Here is a 20,060-nt window from a genome sequence, read left to right as displayed (position 1 = left end):
TTATTTTAACATTTTGAAGTTGAAATGATGCTGGATTAGTGGAGGCAGCTCTTGTTTTCTTTGCGACTTGTAATAACTCTCCATTGTTATAAATCAATAGTGATTTAGTAGTCTAAAAATGTCGGAAACATTAACTTTCTTGATCATGCTGTAGGTCATGTAACGGTTTATTACATGCCAAATGTTTTGTGGACTTCACCAGACAGATGTTGCTCTCCGGATTTGTGATGAAACAAAGGTGTGGTTGAATTTATTCTGCCACTGTGTCTTCTTATTGTCTCAGCCTTAAGCCTACATATCCTGGTGTCAAGGCATATCATTGGACTAACAGGTTATAGAGCAAACAATGCAAATACCACAACACATAGGTTGTAATATTACTTTTCTCCCCCTGGAATGGCTTCCCCAGGGATTTTACCCACACACCTCTACTGAGTAAGTGCATATTTTGCATTTGTGAAATTATTTTGATGTGACATGAAAGTAAAGGGCTTTACGTTTCTAGAACCGTATCGCAATTGACAATCGATTCAGACCAGTCTGCCTCTGAAAAGACCACAGAAGTTCCTTGGACATTAAGGAGTAACAGTAGGCTCCATAAGAGTACATCTTGGGCTAACCTCTACCTAACCCAATAATGGACTAAAGTAGCCTAACGTTAATAATCCTTATAGTAGAAGGATCTTTACATGCTTGTCCTGCCTATCCTATCTCCTCAACAGTTTTTAGGAGCATATACCCGCATGGGTGGTTGAAAGATGAACTGAGGTCCACACTCCAGTCGAGTTGGTGGTGGTAATGCACCTTAAAACCTCTTAAGGATTGGACCCTTTTTTTAAATTGTCACCTGAAATGACATACCTAAATCTAACCTCCTGTAGCTCAGGCCCTGAAGCAACGATATGCATATTCTTGGTACCATTTGAAAGGAAACACTTTGAAGTTTGTGGAAATGTGAAAGGAATGTAGGAGAATATAACACCTTAGATCTGGTAAAAGATAATACAAAGAAGAAAAAAAACGTTCTTTTGTCTTTTGTATTTGGGAACTGCACCCCTTGATTTGGCATTGTTTTTTGGCTTGCTCCTCAAGAAATAGTGGCCATGACAGAAGCCAAATGTGAGTTGGCTTGGGGGTGTGGTTTGTTGTGGGCATTTTCTTGGGTGTGTCCTTGCCACCACAGACACACCCTCTCAATTAGCCACCTGCAGGTTGAGTTCAATAACAGTCAGGACTCCATCACATTTTCTTGAAAGTATCCAAGTGCTGCCAACTTTGAAAGCTCATGCCCCTCTTCCTGTGTGATATAGAGTCATGAAGTTTGGTACATAGGTCCCTGTCCTCACAAGGAACACATTTGCCTCAAGAACTCACAAGGTCTGCCATGATGGATCTTCCAGCAATTAGAGCTTTGTGAAAAACACGTAAAAACGCTACTCCTCCGGCACCAAATGACCGATCTTCATAGAACTTGATATAGAGCATCTATGATCAAGTTTTCTAAACACACTATAATCCTTACTAGTATGTCAAACAACATGGCTGCAACTGATGAATAAACATTGACGTGGGCATGGTCTGTCACATACATGCATTTAAAACAGTCATGGATATTTCTATTGTAACAAAACTTGATATACATGTTCCAAACACTGTGAATACTCTACACTCAAGCACATTCATATCAACTACATAGTGGCGCTATAACGGGCACATTTTTATATATCTTGATCTATTTGACTTAGAGTGATGCAATTTGTCACACGTGTGTGAAGCTAACTTGAGTCAAGCTAACTTGTAAAATATGGTTGAGTTTGGCTACATTGTGACGCTGTTGGACAGGAAATATCACATTCTGTCACATTCTGACCTTTATTTCCTTTGTTTTGTCATTATTTAGTATAGTCAGGGCGTGAGTTGGTGTGGGCAGTCTATGTTTGTTTTTCTATGATTTGGGTAATTTCTATGTTTCGGCCTAGTATGGTTCTCAATCAGAGGCAGGTGTCATTAGTTGTCTCTGATTGAGAATCATACTTAGGTAGCCTGGGTTTCACTGTGTGTTTGTGGGTGATTGTTCCTGTCTCTGTGTTTGCACCAGATAGGGCTGTTTAGGTTTTCTTACGTTTATTGTTTTGTTAGTCTATTAATGTATAGTTTTCTTTATTAAAGAACCATGAATAGAAACCATGCTGCATTTTGGTCCTCCTCTCCTTCACCACAAGAAAACCGTTACAGGAAAAAACATTCATGCAAGCTCATTGGCTCACAGCAGCCATATTGTTTCAGCTCGAGTCTTGGAAAATAGCATGTTTAAAGATGTCGATTCATAGATGCTGTATACAACATTTTGTTCCAATCGGCCCAGCGGTTTTGGAGAAGCTGACGTTTGAAGTAGTTAATCATCATTGAAATGGTCCAACATACATCAAACGCATATTATATTGCATCAACAGTTTGAGTTCTGATGTATCTTTTTGATGTTGAGTTCTGAGATTTGGCAGGCGTGGTAAACAGTACAGAAGTAGCTCATCCTGGACCAATGTGTCCAATTTGTCCTGATCGTGGCACAGTGCACAGCTGAACCCAGCAGCTTTGCAGCTTCAATTATTATTATTATACCAGTTCTTGCGAAGAAAATTAACATGCAAATTCCTGTGAGATGGTAAGGCCGTGGAGGGTGGAACTTGACATGATGGTAAAGGCCGAAAGTCCACACCTTCTCATGCAATGCCATGCCAATTGGCCAAAAGGTGTCGCAATAAAAGATGATTAAAATGGCAAACTTTGAAAGATCACAACCCTCAACCCATATGACCTAAAGTCCTGAAATTCAGCGCATAGGTCCCTCTTCTCACAAGGAATACATTTGCCTAATGGACCCAGGTCTGTCATATTGGATTTTCCACCATTTAGAATTTTGTGAATAACACTTAATTAAGGATTCGCTTAAAATGACATACCCAAATCTAACTGTCTGTAGCTCAGGACCTGAAGCAAGGATATACCCATTCTTGATACCATTTGAAAGGAAACACTTTGAAGTTTGTGGAAACGTCAAATGAATGTAGGAGAATATAACACATTAGATCTGGTAAAAAGTAATACAAAGAAAAAACTATCCATTTATAAAAACAAATTGTACCATCATCTTTGAAATGCAAGAGAAAGGCCCTAATGTATTGTTCCAGCCCAGGCACAATTTAGATGTTGGCCACTAGAGGGCAGCAGTGTATGTGCAAAGTTTTAGACTGATCCAATGAACCATTGCATTTCTGTTCAAAATTTAGTATCAAGACTGCCCAAATGTGCCTAATTGGTTAATTAATAAATTTTCAAGTTCATAACTATGCACTCTCCTCAAACAATAACATTGTATTATTTCACTGCAATAGCTACTGTAAGTTGGACAGTGCAGTTAGATTAACAATAATTTAAGCTTTTTGCCAATATCAGATATGTCTATGTCCTGGAAAATGTTCTTGTTACTTACAACCTCATGCTAATCGCATTAGCCTATGTTAGCTCAAACGTCCCGCAGGGGACCCACCGATCCTGTAGAGGTTTTAAATGACATCTCCGGAACCACTGGGCCAATCCGGATGAGCATTGACATATGGCATCTATGGTCCAAGGTCTCTCAATACAATATCTTCCAGACTAGTATGTCAAACCACATGGCTGCTACTGACCAATAAACATTAATGTGGGCATGGTCTGGTACATTAATGCATATAAATCAGACACAGATATTTGTATTGTAACCAAACTTGGTACAGATGTTCCAATACTGTAAAGGCTCAACATATTTAAGCATATTTCGAGAACATGTTTATATCTCTTGATCTGTATGACTCAGAGTGATTTGGCTCACATGCTAAGAGATATGACTCTAGCTAATCTGTAAAATATGGTTAAGTTTGGCTGCATGGGGGCGTTGTTGGATAGGAAAAATCATTCCATTTGCATGTTGCAGCCATATTGCTTGAGCAAGAGTCTTGGAAAATGTAGTGCCGATAGGTCCTGGAGAAGAAGATATTTAAAGCAGTCAACGTTATAACATGTTTTCCAAAATACGCATATTGCATGATCTGTTTAATTTTGAGTTGTGATATTTGACAAACTTGGTAAGGAGTACAGAAGTAGCTCCTCCTAGGGCGATGTGTCCAATTGTCCTGATGGTGATACAGTGGGTCCACAGCTTGAACCCCAACATTGCTGCTGGCAGCTATATTTACTATTGTTCCTGTTCTTCAATCATGGAAAATTAACATGCAAATTCCTCTGAGATGGTAACGTTTAAGAGGGTGTAACTAGGCATGATGTTAAATACCCATAGTCTACATGCTCTCTGGCAATGCCATGCCAATTAGCCACATGGTGGTGCTATAACAAGCAATTGTAAATGCAAACTCACCCTGCGTGACCTAGAGTCATGAAATTCGGTACATAGGTCTAGGCCTCACATTAAAAATATTTGCCTAAGGGACTATAAAGTCTGCCATGATGGAGTTTCAACCATTTTTAATTTTGTGAAAAACACTTAAAACGCTACTCCTCTGGCACTGAATGACCGATCTGCAGGAAACTTGATATATAGCATCTATGGACCAAGGCAACATTTTCCAGGCTGGCTTCTCCAACAGTATGGCAGCTATTGACCAATAAACATTTACATGGGTGTAGTCTGGCACACAAATGCATGTAAATCAGACACGGTTATTCGAATCATAACATAACTTGATGTACATGTTCAAAACACTGTACTACATAAAGCCATGACTACATGGAATCTATTCCACATCAAGTAACTCATGCAAGCAATAAAATTAGGGAACAAAAACTGAGAAAATACACCTTAATGTAACAGCGGGGACTGTGAAGCAACACAAACATAGGCACAGACATATGCATACAAACACACGATAACATACGCAATATACACACACACGTACACATGGTTTGTGTTGTAGATATGTGGTAGTAGAATAGGGGTCTGAGGGCACACAACTAATGTGTTGGGGGAGATGTCGCAGGAATACTATCCACCAGTCCTGGGATTCATCATTACGCATAACTGGCACTCATCATTACGTGCACCTGTTAATCATTATGTTTCACACCTGGTCTTCATTACCTTCATCATTTCCTCCCCTTTATACAGTTGAAGTCGGAAGTTTACATACACCTTAGCCAAATACATTTAAACTCCGTTTTTCCCAATTCATGACATTCAATCCTAGGAAAAATGCCCTGTCTTAGTTCAGTTAGGATCACCACTTTATTTTAAGAATGTGAAATGTCAGAATAATAGTAGAGAGAATGATTTCTTTCAGATTTGATTTCTTTCATCACATTCCCAGTGGGTCAGAAGTTTACATACACTCAATTAGTATTTGCTAGTATTGCCTTTAAATTGTTTAACTTGGGTCAAACATTTCGGGTAGCCTTCCACAAGCTTCCCAAAATACATTGTGTGATTTTTGGCCCATTCCTCCTGACAGAGCTGGTGTAACTGAGTCAGGTTTGTAGGCCTCCTTGCTCGCACATGATTTATCAGTACTGCCCACAAATGTTGTATAGGATTGAGGTCAGGGCTTTGTGATGGCCACTCCAATACCTTGACTTTGTTGTCCTTAAACCATTTTGCCACAAATTTGGAAGTATGCTTGGGGTCATTGTCCATTTGGAAGACTCATTTGCGACCAAGCTTTAACTTCCTGACTGATGTCTTGAGATGTTGCTTCAATATATCCACTATAATTTTCCTACCTCATGCTGCCATCTATTTTGTGAAGTCCACCAGTCCATCCTGCAGCAAAGCACCCCCACAACATGATGCTGCCACCCCCGTGCTTCACGAGTTGGGATGGTGTTCTTCAGCTTGCAAGCATCCCCTTTTATCCTCCAAACATAACGATGGTCATTATGGCCAAACAGTTCTATTTTTGTTTCATCAGACCAGAGGACATTTCTCCAAAAAGTACAATCTTTGTCCCCATGTGCAGTTGCAAACCATAGTCTGGCTTTTTTTATGGTGGTTTTGGAGCAGTGGCTTCTTCCTTGCTGAGCGGCCTTTCAGGTTATGTCGATATAGGACTGTTTCCTCCAGCATCTTCACAAGGTCCTTTGCAGTTGTTCTGGGATTAATTTGCACTTTTCGTACCAAAGTATGTTCATCTCTCCGCTTCCTAAGCGGTATGAAGGAGGAAACTTTGTAACATTGCAAAAATCAGAAACCTGTCCAAAAATGACGAAGAAAAGTTAATCCATGCTTTTGTCACTTCTAGATTAGACTACTGCATTGCCCTACTTTCCGGGTTACCCGGATAAAGCACTAAATAAACTTCAGTTAGTGCTAAACATGGCTGCTAGAATCTTGACTAGAACCAAAAAATGTGATCATATTACTCCAGTGCTAGCCTCTCTACACTGGCTTCCTGTTAAGGCTAGGGTGATTTCAAGGTTTTACTGATAACCTACAAAGCATTACATGGGCATGCTCCTACCTGTCTGTCAGATTTGGTCCTGCTGTACATACCTACACATACACTATGGTGTCACGATCGTCATAATAACTGGACCAAAGCACAGCGTGATCTGGGTTTCACATCTTCTATTACTATGTGAAACTCAAAGCAAAACAATAAACGAAACGTGACGAAAATGCAGTGCTCACATGAACTCACAAAAACATGATCCCACAAAGCACAAAGGGGAAATGGCTTCCTAAATATGACCTTCAATCAGAGACAATGATAAACAGCTGCCTCTGATTGGGAACTATACCAGGCCAACATAGAAATATAATTACCTAGATGACCCACCCTAGTCACAACCCGACCTAACCAACATAGAGAATAAAAAGCTCTCTATGGTCAGGGTGTGACAGTGTGACCCCCCAAAGGTACGGACTCCGACCGCAAAACCTGACTCAATAGGGGAGGGTCCGGGTGGGCATCTACCGTCGGGGGTGGCTCGCGAATACCTCATCTTCAATGGCGGCTCTGGTGTGGGGATCGTCGCCGGAGGCACCGGCCCAAGGATCGTCGCCGGAGGCACCAGAACGTGGATCGTCGCCGGGGACTCCGAACCGTAGATCGTTGCCAGGGACTCCGAACCGTCGATCGTTGCCAGGGACTCCGGACCGGGAACCTTCGCTGGAGGCTCCGGACCGCCGACCGTCTCTGGAGGTTCCGGACCCGTGGACAGTCTCAGGAGGTTCCGGACCGTGGACCGTCTCAGGAGGTTCCGGACTGTGGACCATCGTTGGAGGTTCCGGATTGTGAAATGTCGCCGGAAGTCCGGACTGGGAACTGTCGCCGGGAGCTCTGGGCTGGGAACTGTCGCAGGAAGCTGTGGACTTGGGGCACAGTAATTCACTTAATTTACTGCCAATGTGCGGCTGCCTGCTGGAATAATGCAGTAGCCAATTGATTTTATGGGAATGCTCACAGCACATCAATTATTTTTTGCTGCTGGTGTTATGTTAAACTATGCTGGGTTTCATAACATGGGGAGTTATACTATTCCTAGAATAGTATTGGCCTGATAGGAGCATTTATATGACACCATAAAGGCCTACATGACCTTTCAATGTGTGCCATGTAGGCTATCTGCCACTGTTCTCTGATGTTGATATCCTGTCTGAGCCATGTTCAAGAGGAACAACAATAATGCCACCTACTGGCCTTACTAACACCATTAGAGCAAGTTGATAGTAAATAGTCTCCCATGAGAGTAAACAACCAAGCCAGGCCATATTGCTAGAGACGAAGAGAAGTACAGGCTATTGATTCCATAACAAATCATTAGCAATAAAAATATACTAAATTAAATCTATTTGCATTTTTTTCCTGTTTATTTGAATTTGCAGGATTTGGTTACAAAAGCAACAAAAGTTTGGATTTTACAGTCATAATGATTAAGTCATTTTCACAGTCACTCCTAGTTTAATTTGGTAGGCCTACAGCTCAGTCAATTTCAAGGCATATCAAGCATAATCCATCAACATTTCAGATGTACAGTACCAGTCAAAAGTTTGGACACGCCTACTCATTTCAGGGGTTTTCTTTATTTTTACTATTGTCTACATTGTAGAATAATAGTGAAGACATCAAAACAATGAAATAACACATTTGGAATCATGTAGTAACCAAAAAAGTGTTAAACAAATCAAAATATATTTTATATTTGAGATTCTTCAAAGTAGCTACCCTTCACCTTAATGACAGCTTTGCACACTCTTGGCATTCTCTCAGCGTCATGAGGTAGTCACCTGGAATGCATTTCAATTAACAGGTGTGCCTTGTTAAAAGTTTATTTGTGGAATTTCTTCTGAGGCAGTCGGTTGTGTTAGGACAAGGTAGGATTGGTACTGTATACAGAAGATAGCCCTATTTGGTAAAAGACCAAGTCTATATTAAGGCAAGAACAGCTCAAATACGCAAAGAGAAACAACAGTCAATCATTTATATATTAAGACACGAAGGTCAGTTAATCCGGAAAATGTCAAGAACTTTGAAAGGTTCTTCAAGTGCAGTCTCAAAAACCATCAAGCGCTATGATGAAACTGGCTCTCACGAGGACAATCACAGGAAAGGAAGACCCAGAGTTACCTCTGCAGCATTGGAAATATTCATTAGAGTTACCAGCCTCAGAAATTGCAGCTCAAATAAATGCTTCACAGAGTTCAAATAATAGACACATCTCAACATCAACTATTCAGAGGAGACTGCGTGAATCAGGCCTTCGTGGGCGATTTGCTGCAAAGAAAACACTACTGAAGGACACCAATAAGAACAAGAGACTTTCTTGGGTCAAGAAACACGAGCAATGGACATTACACTGGTGGAAATCTGTCCTTTCGTCTGATGAGTCCAAATTTGAGGTTTTTGGTTCCAACCGCCTTGTTTTTGTGAGACACGGAGTAGGTGAGCGGATGATCTCTGCATGTGTGGTTCCCAACGTAAAGCATGGAGGAAGAGGTGTGAAGGTGTGGCTGTGCTTTGCTGGTGACTCTGTCGTTGATTTATTTAGAATTCAAGGCACACTTAGCCAGCATTGCTACCACAGCATTCTGCAGCGATACGTCATCCCATCTGGTTTGCGCTTAGTGGGACTATTTTTTTGTTTTTCAACAGGACAATGACCTAACACACCCACAGGCTGTGTAAGGGCAACAGTATTTGACCAAGAAGGAGAGTGATGGAGTGGTGCATCAGATGACCTGGCCTCCACAATCACCTGACCTCAACCCAATTGAGATGGTTTGGGATGAGTTGGACCGCAGAGTGAAGCAAAAGCAGCCGACAAGTGCTCAGCATTACATTTACATTACATTTAAGTCATTTAGCAGACGCTCTTATCCAGAGCGACTTACAAATTGGTGCATTCACCTTATGACATCCAGTGGAACAGCCACTTTACAATAGTGCATCTAAATCTTTTAAGAGGGGGGTGAGAAGGATTACTTTATCCTATCCTAGGTATTCCTTAAAGAGGTGGGGTTTCAGATGTCTCCGGAAGGTGGTGATTGACTCCGCTGTCCTGGCGTCGTGAGGGAGTGTGTTCCACCATTGGGGAGCCAGAGCAGCGAACAGTTTTGACTGGGCTGAGCGGGAACTGTACTTCCTCAGTGGTAGGGAGGCGAGCAGGCCAGAGGTGGATGAACGCAGTGCCCTTGTTTGGGTGTAGGGCCTGATCAGAGCCTGGAGGTACTGAGGTGCCGTTCCCCTCACAGCTCCGTAGGCAAGCACCATGGTCTTGTAGCGGATGCGAGCTTCAACTGGAAGCCAGTGGAGAGAGCGGAGGAGCGGGGTGACGTGAGAGAACTTGGGAAGGTTGAACACCAGACGGGCTGCGGCGTTCTGGATGAGTTGTAGGGGTTTAATGGCACAGGCAGGGAGCCCAGCCAACAGCGAGTTGCAGTAATCCAGACGGGAGATGACAAGTGCCTGGATTAGGACCTGCGCCGCTTCCTGTGTGAGGCAGGGTCGTACTCTGCGGATGTTGTAGAGCATGAACCTACAGGAACGGGCCACCGCCTTGATGTTAGTTGAGAACGACAGGGTGTTGTCCAGGATCACGCCAAGGTTCTTAGCGCTCTGGGAGGAGGACACAATGGAGTTGTCAACCGTGATGGCGAGATCATGGAACGGGCAGTCCTTCCCCGGGAGGAAGAGCAGCTCCGTCTTGCCGAGGTTCAGCTTGAGGTGGTGATCCGTCATCCACACTGATATGTCTGCCAGACATGCAGAGATGCGATTCGCCACCTGGTCATCAGAAGGGGGAAAGGAGAAGATTAATTGTGTGTCGTCTGCATAGCAATGATAGGAGAGACCATGTGAGGTTATGACAGAGCCAAGTGACTTGGTGTATAGCGAGAATAGGAGAGGGCCTAGAACAGAGCCCTGGGGGACACCAGTGGTGAGAGCGCGTGGTGAGGAGACAGATTCTCGCCACGCCACCTGGTAGGAGCGACCTGTCAGGTAGGACGCAATCCAAGCGTGGGCCGCGCCGGAGATGCCCAACTCGGAGAGGGTGGAGAGGAGGATCTGATGGTTCACAGTATCGAAGGCAACCGATAGGTCTAGAAGGATGAGAGCAGAGGAGAGAGAGTTAGCTTTAGCAGTGCGGAGCGCCTCCGTGATACAGAGAAGAGCAGTCTCAGTTGAATGACTAGTCTTGAAACCTGACTGATTAGGATCAAGAAGGTCATTCTGAGAGAGATAGCGGGAGAGCTGGCCAAGGACGGCACGTTCAAGAGTTTTGGAGAGAAAAGAAAGAAGGGATACTGGTCTGTAGTTGTTGACATCGGAGGGATCGAGTGTAGGTTTTTTCAGAAGGGGTGCAACTCTCGCTCTCTTGAAGACGGAAGGGACGTAGCCAGCGGTCAGGGATGAGTTGATGAGCGAGGTGAGGTAAGGGAGAAGGTCTCCGGAAATGGTCTGGAGAAGAGAGGAGGGGATAGGGTCGAGCGGGCAGGTTGTTGGGCGGCCGGCCGTCACAAGACGCGAGATTTCATCTGGAGAGAGAGGGGAGAAAGATATATGTGGGAACTCAGCATATGTGGGAACTCCTTCAAGACTGCTGAAAAAGCATTCCAGGTGAAGCTGGTTGAGAGAATACCAAGAGTCTGCAAAGCTTCCATCAATGCACAGGGTGGCTACTTTGAAGAATTTATTTGTTTAACACTTTTTTGGTTACTACATAATTCCACATGTGTTAGTTCATAGTTTTGATGTCTTCACTATTATTCTACAATGTAGAAAATACTCCAAATAAAGAAAAACATTTGAATGAGTAGGTGTGTCCAAACTTTTGACTCGTACTGTAAATGGTCCTTCTGTAGCTCAGTTGGTAGAGCATGGCGCTTGTAACGCCAGGGTAGTGGGTTCGATTCCCGGGACCACCCATACGTAGAATGTATGCACACATGACTGTAAGTCGCTTTGGATAAAAGCGTCTGCTAAATGGCATATTATTTTTTTAAATATTATTTAAATAGAATAGAGAGACTATTATTACAGCTCAGTATTACAAATAGTGTTATTAATTCCACTGTAGGACTCCAATAAGGACAACAGGTAAGAATATTTTGTATAGGATAAAATATCAAATTTACTGTAATGGAACACTTTTGTTGTATGGAAAGTCTAACAAAATCGTCGTTGTTTTTTTTTTTTACATTGTATGTTTTTGTCCATCGACTATGGACAAAACCCCATGATAAAGATCGACCAGTATTCGTCAAAACACTATTCCATTTAGATTTCAAACCGCAGGGCCTCAAACCTGTACAAGCAGACAAAATAACTGTATTCATTTGACCCTGAGACCACAGAGAACATGTTCAAGTCGGTTTGCTATTCCTCTATAATTGGTGTATTGACATCAAAAGCTATAGGTATTGGAACACATTAAATAGCATGTGAAAATAAATCTCCAAAGCACATCAAAACCGAATTACTTCTTGCGATAAGTGTACTCAGGGTCATTCTGGTCAAGATGCGCACACCTCTCCAAAAGCGCACGCGTCTCCAAAGGCGCACATACTACTTTCTAAAGGAGAGACACTGTTAGAATATACACAAAAAGGTGTACATATGACCTCCGGGTTGTAATTAAATGTTTTTTTTAAGTTGTTTTTCTTTCTTAGGGATGTTTCTCTTTTTTCTCTATATGCAGGCCCTTTTCGTGTCTGAACAAGAGGGGACAAATTCAATTGGTCAGCGAGTTTTTAGACTTTGATTGCCCTCTCCAAAGGTCCTTCAAACAAAAGCTTAAGACGAAAATAAAGCCCCACCTGGTACTTCTGTTTGCTAAAATAATAATAAATAGATTTCGTTTAATAAATAATTACAACAGATGTAAAGTGAAGTATTCGAAGTGTTAATCACGAGACTGGGGCAGGTATCACCTGCTCTCGAGCTAGCTTAGTTTATTGTTAAATATTGTTAAATCACTTTCGTACCAACTCTTTCCCGATATCTCCCATTTCCACAGCAACTGGGCTGTCTATGTTTGCCTATACTTTGCATAACAAGCAAGACACTACACAACACTGATAAAAATCAAGGGGGAAGACTGACAGCTCACACCTGTCCATTGTATCCGAATATGGATTTGGCATCAATGATTATTTGTAAAGCGGTAATATTTAGTTTACTTTGGACTTTTTCTGCCTTTTATAACAGCAAGGCAACATCTCCTATCTACTTGGCATATTTGTCCATTTTATTGAAAGCATATGGTTATCAGAGTGCTCCCAAAATACATATTTAGATAGAAAGTTAAGGTTTGCTTTTGTGTTCACTTGTAGGCAATCTAAAATGATAGCCTATACTGTTTGTCTTACAGGGCTACCAAACGCTTTCTCTATATCATTCACAGAATGGGGAACATATATCTTGACAATGAAGATACAATTGAAGTATGTTTTAATTTTTAAATTAATTTTTATTTTATAAAAATAGAATGCGCTCTTGATTTTCAGGTGATACAGTTTTTTTGGCGATGTCAAAGCGCACAGAATCACTACCACGTTAAAGCATACACAAAGCTTTTATGGACAAGACAAAGAGATAGAACCTTTGTCTTGTCACCACAGACCAAACGTTTCACTCCTTCAATAATTGTTTGTGACGTGAGCCTCCGCGTAATGTCGCGCAGCACAACACCTGTCCAAGCGCAATCTCCTTCAAAATGTAAATATTCGAAAGCACATTTGTAGATTAATTATTTGTGGGCACACATGCCGTATCATATAGATGATTGTGAATGTGCATTTTTTTGTCATTTTTGTAAGCGCCAAATTGTTTGAAAAATAAACAATAACTGCTAGAGAGGAAAGCTGTTGTTTGTCACGGTTCAACTAAAGTGCCAAATAGTTTTCGCGCACGGTCCCTACAGTGTCTCCAAGCAAACCCAGTGATCAAATGTGAAGTTTTAATGATGTTTGAGATTTTTGGGGGAATTATACAAGAAATTACAGTGAAAATTTGAGAACGGTTTTGCTGTACATTAATCAAACAAATCATTATGAATAAATCACCATATATAGGCCTATGTAGGCTACCCATTATGTGTCCAATTTATCCAAACTGAATTAAATGATACGGGGTGGTGGATGATATTTGAATAGCAATTCTGTTCTACACTCACAGATAAAATCACGAAAATGTGCTGAAACTCGAAATTAACGATGGCATAGCAGAGGGAATACTCTTATTTTGCTTTGGTCGTGTGCGTATTGGGAGGAATAACACACACCATCAGTTTGTATCCAAGTGGAGCAATTAAATATATCACTTTATTGGAACATAAATCATTTCAAATCAAATCAAATTGTATTGGTCACATACACATATTTAGCAGATGTTATTGTGGGTGTAGCGAAATGCTCGTGTTCCTAGCTCCAACAGTGCAGTACTATCTAACAGTATTTACTGGTTTTAGATTAAGAACCACCCGAAAACGTTGCTAAATAGCTGCTTAAACTCATTTTTAGATGTATCATTAGGGAAATGCTTTATACATCTCCAAGCAATGCAAATGAGTCTACTTGGCAAACTTGGCAATTTAGGGTACTTGGCAAATTATGCACTTGGCAGCTGCTGTTGATCCAGGCGCACTCTATAGAGACAGATAAGATAAAGGGGACATAAAATGGCAGAGTTGCGCATCAACTCTCCATTGTCCGCAGCACTTATATAGCCTACAGAAAGTACAGAAGAACCCTGAGATGAGAGAACGGACGCCTGTCACAAATTAATACAGCCAGGCAGTGCATCAACAAAGTGAAGCCAAAAGACACGCGACTCCTTCCCACTCAACCCAAGCTGTATCTGTCATAGGTAAGTGATGTTGTACATCAGGGCACATATACATTTTTCCTCCATGTATGTTTGTAAAGGGTATTTGGGATTTGGGATTTTGTTGATAAACACTTCAATTTATTTTAGTAATAATTTAATGTAGGCCTAATCTCATTATTTTCATGATCTCGTTTCAATGCCATATCATGATTTTATTTTGCAGAATGTCACCCAAATTGCTGTACGACTCTGTTAAGCGGTGCCTAACTAAAGAAGCAGTGACGGCTGACGTAAGTTCTCCAGAGGGCAAGCCAGAGGAAGAATTCACTGTGGTCAACATCAGTAATTACAGAAAAAAATTGACACATCATGGGGAAAAATACAAAAATCGAATGAAATCAAAAACGGGGTTAAAACTTCCCAGACAGAGGGTAAATCGTAGGACGAAAGCAAACAACAGGGAAAGGCATCGCATGCACCGTCTTAACTCCGCATTGGATGTTCTGAGAAGCATCCTTCCTGCTCTGCCGGACGATGCTCAACTGACCAAGATTGAAACGTTGCGTCTTGCGCACAACTACATTTGGGCACTGACTGAGACTTTGCGCATGGCTGATCACTTCGGTGAAATTCCTGACTACCTTCTCCACCACCATGAGGCGTACTTACCCGTATCACAGGTTTGCATGGAACATATGGGGAGTCCAACAAGTGTGAGCTCCCCTGAGTGCGATTCAACATCCACATCGTCCACTTGGCATGGGAATTCAGCGGACACGTGGGTGGATTTCAACCATCGAGAACATAATAAACAATATTGGGATGAGTCATACGGTTTCTACAAGGAGGAATCCAGCGCTTTTCCTTTGGCATTTTAGCTCACAATTTTAGCTCACAATCAATGATCGATGAAAGGCAATGGCATCTAATCAAACCAAAGCTTGATTTCATCTTTAATTGATTAATTTAAATTTTAAAGCTTGATTTAATTGTAATGATATATATTTGATTAGCACTTAAATCACCAATATTTTTGTACTTGTTATTGTTAGTCTCTCTTGCACTTAGCAGAGGTAAATTGGTTGTAGCCAAGAAATGAATCTGGACAGAAATACCTTTTACTGCATGTAAGCCCCCCCCAACATGAACATTTCTCAGGACAATTCTTGTTGATCTAACTGCACTTCCCAATTTACAGTAGCTATTACAGGGAAAGAATACCATGCTATTGTTTGAGGAGAGTGCACAGTTATGAACTTGAAAATGTATTAATAAACCAACTAGGCACATTTGGGCAGTCTTGATACAGCATTTTGAACAGAAATGCAATGGTTCATTGGATCAGTCTAAAACTTTGTACATACACTGCTGCTATTTAGTGGCCAAAATCTAAATCGTGCCTGGGCTGGAATAATACATTATGGCCTTTCTCTTGCATTTCAAAGATTATGGTATAAAAAACAAAACAAAGAAACACACGTTTTTTTCTTTGTATTGTCTTTTACCATATCTAATGTGTTATATTCTCCTAAATTAATTTCACATTTCCACAAACGAAAAAGTGTTTCCTTTCAAATGGTATCAAGAATATGCATATCCTTGCTTCTGGTCCTGAGCTACAGGCAGATATATTTGGGTATGTTATTTTAGGCGAAAATGGTGGAAAATAAGGACGGATTAAGGAACTTGTCTGTTGGCCCTGCATTAAAAAACAAAATTGGTTAAATAAAATTGTGATAAATAAAAAAAGTATATCAGTTTCATTTAAGGATGAAACATTTTACAGCTGTGCCATATAGAGTGCAAAATAGTTGGGAAGAGATTTTTGATGTACCGATTATATGGCACATGGTTTATGAACTGATACACAAAACAACACTGGATTGATAACTTAGAATTTTCAATTGAAATCATCACACAAAATTCTTGCAACCAATAGAATGTTATATACAGTATGGGGGGTACAACCATTCCAGCTCTGCAGATTTTGCTGTGAAGAGCCGGAACCAGTAGGTCATTTGTTTTGGTACTGTCCATATGTAGCTTGTTTTTGGTCGCAGGTCCAGGAATGGTTGAAGAAGTGCAACATTTACCTGGAGCTAACTCTGCAGATAGCACTCCTGGGTGTTTTGAAAAGTCAATTGATCAATAATATAATAACACTTTTAGCAACAAAAAAAATCTTTAATTTACAATGTAGAAACTATGAGAATAGAAAGAATCAGAACTTTTGTGAACATCACAGCACACAGTTGAAAAAATAAATGGCAAATAGAAGATGGATGGTGTTACGAGATAGATGGGAGTGGTTGAGTTAGCTGAAGGATGGGATTAAAACCAACAAGATAATTAATGTAAAATATACTGTGACAGTAAAATGTATATAGGTTCAGAACTTTTGTGAAACAGCATAGTTAAAAATATTTGGAAAAATAGAAACTGGATGGTCTTCAGAGATAGAAGGGAGGGGTTGATGGTAGCTGAAGGGTGCGATTAAAAACAAACAAAATATAACTATTGTAAAATACATTGTGTCCGTAAAATGTATATAGTATGCATAAGCTGGAAGTAGAAGCCTAAGTGTTGTTGTTTATTAGTTTACTCCAATTAGGGGAGGGGTAGTAGGGTTAGGGGGAAATAATAAAGGAAATATATTTAATAAAGATATGTATATATATTTAAATGTTGTACTTTTCTTAAATGTAGTTTTGTAACAAGATAATTGTGTTTTAAAAAGGTACATTTTTTTGCTGTGAGCCAATGAGGTAACCTAAGTAACCACAGGTTGTTTTCCGCACAGGCAGGCATAATGTTCCATCTAATACTAATGTTCTATCTAATACGGACTGGAACTTGGGGCGAAGCATAAACAAAAGGCTCATCCTATTTTAAACATTGGGTGGTGGAAATTATGTAGAATTTATATTTGATAAGACACATTTTATTTGACATTGTTTCAATGTTGACAGTAAAATGGTATGTTTATATCAACATCATGCCATCTACCTAAATAAAAAGGTACATTTAAATCAAATGTGAAGCCACCACCTCCTACTGACATATGAGGGGTAATACACTTCAGTGCAAACAAGTTTACCATCCAGATGCCTACCTCTATGTACCCTGCTAAGCTTTGGAAACAAGCTATGTTTGTTTCAGATGAGCTGTCTTGTCAACACATGTAGATGGTGATTAGCTTCCATACTCATTTGTGTAGACAACCTAAACAACGTTAAACGGTTGAACGTAACTAACTTTTCTTACATAAGCTGTATGTAACAGTAAATTCAGAGTGAAGTTGGGTTTATGTAGAGTACATTGACATCTGATTTGCCCACTGGACACCATAATTTCAATGTGAAGCTAGGTATACTATCATTCATCCATGTTTGATTGGTTCCTTTGGAAGTAGTTACCATTAGACCGATAAATAGGATTCCTAATTCATGATATTGATAATAAACGTTTATCTTTGGATATTGTCTTGTATATATGTTATTCATAATATACTACATATACACAGTGCATTTAGAAACTATTCAGACCGCTTGACTTTTTCTACATTTTGTTACGTTACAGCCTTATTCTAAAATGGATTAAATCATGTTTCTTTCCTCAATCTACACACAAGACCCCATAATGACAAAGCAAAAACAGGTTTTTAAAAATAAAAAACAGAAATAGCTTATTTACATAAGTATTCAGACCCTTTCCTATGAGACTCGAAATTGAGATCAGGTGCATCCTGTTTCCATTGTTAATCCTTGAGATGTTTCTACAACTTGATTGGAGTCCACCTGGGGTATATTATAGTGAAACCCCACCTCTTTAAGGAATACCTAGGATAGGATAAAGTAATCCTTCACACCCCCCCCCCACCTTAAAAGATTTAGATGCACTATTGTAAAGTGGCTGTTCCACTGGATGTCATAAGGTGAATGCACCAATTTGTAAGTCGCTCTGGATAAGAGCGTCTGCTAAATTACTTAAATGTAAATGTAAATGTAAATATTCACTTGATTGGACATAACTTGGAAAGACACACACCTGCCTATATAAGGTCCCACAGTCGACAGTGCATGTCAGAGCAAAAACCAAGCCATGAGGTCAAAGGAATTGTCGTAGAGCTCCGAGACAGGATTGTGTCAAGGCTCAGATCTGGGGAAATGTACCAACACATTTCTGCAGCATTGAAGGTCCCCAAGAACACAGTGGCCTCCATCATTCTTAAATGGAAGAAGTTTGGAACCACCAAGACTCTTCCTAGAGCTGGCCGCAGTCCAAACTGAGCAATCTTGGGAGAAGGGTCTTTTGGTCAGGGAGGTGACCACGAACCTGATGGTCACTTTGGAAAAGCTGGAGATGGTGGAACCTTCCCGAAGGACAACTATCCCTGCAGCACCCCACCAATCAGGACTTCATGGTAGAGTGGCCAGATGGAAGCCACTTCTCAGTAAAAGGCACAGCCCACTTGGAGTTTGCCAAAAGGCTCGCTCAGTTGGCGAAAAATTATTACCTCAGAATTTCTCAACAAGGACGGTGTTTCTGATGGTGACAACCTGCTGACTACATGCTGCTTCAGAGGACCAAAAAGACTGGAAAGAGAACAATTTATTTACCATGTATTTGTCTTTATATGAGTACATATTGTTAAATAGGAATAAATCATTGAAGCTGTTGTTACATTGATGTTGCTAGCTACTGTACTTAGTTATATAACACAGCCTGCCTAGTCAGCTAGCCAGCACAGTAGTTAGCCAGAGTTTTATTTAGCTAATGTTAGCTAGCAAGCAAGCTACAGTGACTGTTATTGCAGCTTTCTGTTTGTATGTAGCTTGCACTTCAATGGCATCCCTCTGAGATTTTCCTTTCAACCAGGCGAAGTACTATGAAGATGTAATGGAATTGTAATGTTTGTGCGTTTCTTTTAACTAATTTCTGTATTCTATTCATGTGCTGTTCTAATAACCAATTTATTTGTTCAAGTGGCTGACTGTACTGACTCACTTATCAGTAGCAGTACGCCCAGACCTTGTTTTGAGAACAAACTAAATATATCTCCGTTTCAAGGTCTCAGCTTAGAGAGAAAGAAGTCCTGTGAGGATTGTGAGGTATTGGTCTGTCACATGGATGAAACAAAATGATAATGATTAATTCATTATGCCAAATCATGCAAATATAACTTGTCTGTGTATCTTCATATATAAGACAACTGCTGGGACTGCCCAAAGAGAGCTCCTGATTGACATGTGTACTATGGTGCATTGAGTTGGTTAGAAACACTCCAGCGAGCTGACAATAAACAATGATTCATTTAAGATTGACTTCGAGTGTCCCTGTGTAAGAATTTCCACGACAAAGACATAACTGATCTCGACAAGAGGCGCAACATTCAGAGAAATTCACAATTCAGGGTAACATTAAGCAGTTAACTTCAATTAGGTAACTGGACAACCATTTTTCAACAATCATTTTCCAGCTAACGCTAGCTAGTTGCAAGCTGTCATATTGAGGTGTCTAGCTATAAGTTAAACCTGATTAATCAAATGGATAGGTGTAAGCAATTATGGTAATTCAAAATGCCCTTAACGAGGTGTCTTCGCCAGACAGACACGGGGGAGGAGGGGTATTGATGAAGAGGAGAAGGAGGCCGTGCTGACCGAGATGCATGCTGGCCATTTCGAAGCGCATGATTGCCAAAATCAACCTATGCTTATTCTGACCGGGAGATGTCAAGGAGGTGGA

This window comes from Oncorhynchus keta, chromosome 2 (assembly GCF_023373465.1).
Source record: "Oncorhynchus keta strain PuntledgeMale-10-30-2019 chromosome 2, Oket_V2, whole genome shotgun sequence".
In the NCBI taxonomy this organism is placed as follows: domain Eukaryota; kingdom Metazoa; phylum Chordata; class Actinopteri; order Salmoniformes; family Salmonidae; genus Oncorhynchus; species Oncorhynchus keta.
The sequence above is the reverse complement of the archived record's forward strand: the minus strand, read 5'-3'. Positions refer to the sequence as shown.